We start from the raw sequence: 2,500 nt of genomic DNA, 5'->3' as shown, positions 1-2,500 counted from the left end.
TGCTGTTCCATACCACTGGTTCTATGTGTTATAATTTAATATGACTTCTTTTTCTAATTTAGTTATGTGTGTGTGTGTGTGTTTGTGTGTATATACACACATTTTGTCTGTTTGATCTATCAATTATGAAAGATATATGTTAAATTTTCCTGTTAGGATAGTGGATATATTTATTTCTCCTTGTAGATCTCTCAAATTTTGCTTTATATGATTGGTTTTATCAGATGCATATAAATTTAGAACTGTTAAATTATATATATACTATATAAATATGTATTTAAAAATATATATATCTTTGTTAAAGATTGATAGATCAGTGTTTTGGCAGTGGGAGGTATAAAGAGCACCAAAACTTCTAGGAACTTGAAGAATGTTGGAATGTATGTAAAAACTCTTGTAAAATATTTGTTTACCTCTCAAATAAAATGAAATTGCTAAAATAAATTGTAAAGATTATTTCTGATTATGTGATAGACAACTACATATGAAAGTTAATACCTTAAATTATTTGTGAGCATTAATATCTTAGTGCAAATTAATTTCTCAGGTTAGCTAGCTAAGCAGGTCCCCAGATTGGCATGCTTTTTCATAAGGTAGATTTTCCATGACAGGAAAGCAAGACGTTCTTCCTAGTATTTTCTGTCATATCATTGTTGTCTTCCCTATGACAAAATCTGAATAATTAGAGGAGAAAGTTATATTAAGGTGTTGGCCTAGCATCTCTGGGATTGATTGAAGATGGAATTCTGTCAACCATTGTTTGACTTCTTGGGTCTGGTTTCTTCGTCATAGCTAATTTGGCCATGGTGAACCACTCAACCCAAGCAGGGCCAATTAGTTTCTTTCTCCTTGATAAACACATGAAATAGCATGATTTCAAACTTTTAGCTCCAATGTCTTCTTTTTATAGCAAATAATTTTTATACATTTTTAAGGCTCCCTTTAGTATTCCCTTATAACATGCTTTGATAAAATATAATCTGTTTGCACATAATTTTAAAATATCATCACCTAGCTATAATACAGAAGAGAAACAAAAGCAAAGCATTTTATAATGAGTTTCTATGTATTTTTAAATATAAATTCTAGGACTCAATTTACTACAAGAGATAAGTAAATGGTTAGGTGCTCATACTATATTGAAAATCATAGTGAAAGCAAGAGTGAGAGCAGTGTGTTGTATAGGACACTTAAATTCCATAAGGGCTATTCCTGGGTGGTTACACGATATTGGTTTGAAGTAGTGAATAACCCTTGGTAAGTCCTGAGCAAAATAAAGTATGAATTTTCTTTCTCTTCATCTGGAGGTTGCATTCTTTGCAAATTCATTAGATGTGCAAAAATCCATTAACTTTTGTAATAAACAAAAAATAGTGTAAAATGGACTTGGATTTCAAGCATAGTTGTGCAGGACTCTTCCACACATTACTGGGTTTTTAGCTTCTCTGTTTTTCCTCTCACTGTATGCTAGTAAGGACCCACAAATCATTGTGACAGCCCAAAATGCCCCCACAAATTCCTGAAGGCCTTTATCACCTCCCTGGGATTTATTGAATTAACTGATAATTGAAGACAGAGTAGACCTTTTTCTTAGTGTTGCTAGAATTCTGAACAAAAATTTGGAAATTGAACTTTCAGTCCACCAAGGCGGTGCACAGCTATGAGCACGAACTGCTGAAGGAGAATGAAACAGAACAAATGTGTTAGTTAGATTCAGTTGTCAACTTGGCCAGGTGAGCATACCTAGTTCTGTTGCTGCGGCCACAAGCCAATGGTACATGAACCTCATCTGTTGGTAATTACATCTGCAGTTGGCTAGGAGGCGTGTCTGCTGCAATGAGTGACGTTTGACTTAATTGGCTGGTGCTTAAATGAGAGAAAGCAATGTAGCATAGCTAAGCAGCTTGGCATTCCTCATCTCAGCACTTGCAGCTCAGCCCAGGCCTTTGGAGATGCAGAAAGAAGTCACCCCGGGGAAAGTTGTTGGAAACCAGGGGCCTGGAGAGAAGACCAGCAGAGACCATCTTGTGCCTTCCACGTAAGAAAGAACCTCAGTGGAAAGTTAGCTGCCTTTCCACTGAAGAACCAACAAAATAAATCCCCTTTTATTAAAAGCCAATCCGTCTCTGGTATGTTGCATTCCGGCAGCTAGCAAACTAGAACAACAGAGAAGAGAAAAAGAGTTCCGTGCTTTCTAGAGCATTATATTCTATTCCCCTGCAAATGAATCATCCCCCAACCCTCCATTAGCTTATGCTGATTTCTATTATTTGCAATTAAAAGAGTTTGTTCTAATATTGTCCCTCTCCCCAAATCTAAGGGAACTTTGGGATTTTCATATGGATTGCAACTTCTGGGAGCAAACATAATTATTTCGATGTACTGAAGCTTGTATCATTTTCTAAGCGCTTCTTTCCTAGTTGAGTCTAAATCATCCGGAAACCGGATCTTTAGAGCTCAGTTTGCCTCTATAATTGTAAAAAGAATTGTCCTGACTTTT

Source organism: Tamandua tetradactyla, chromosome 26 (genome assembly GCF_023851605.1).
Source record: "Tamandua tetradactyla isolate mTamTet1 chromosome 26, mTamTet1.pri, whole genome shotgun sequence".
Taxonomy (NCBI): Eukaryota; Metazoa; Chordata; class Mammalia; order Pilosa; family Myrmecophagidae; genus Tamandua; species Tamandua tetradactyla.
The sequence above is the reverse complement of the archived record's forward strand: the minus strand, read 5'-3'. Positions refer to the sequence as shown.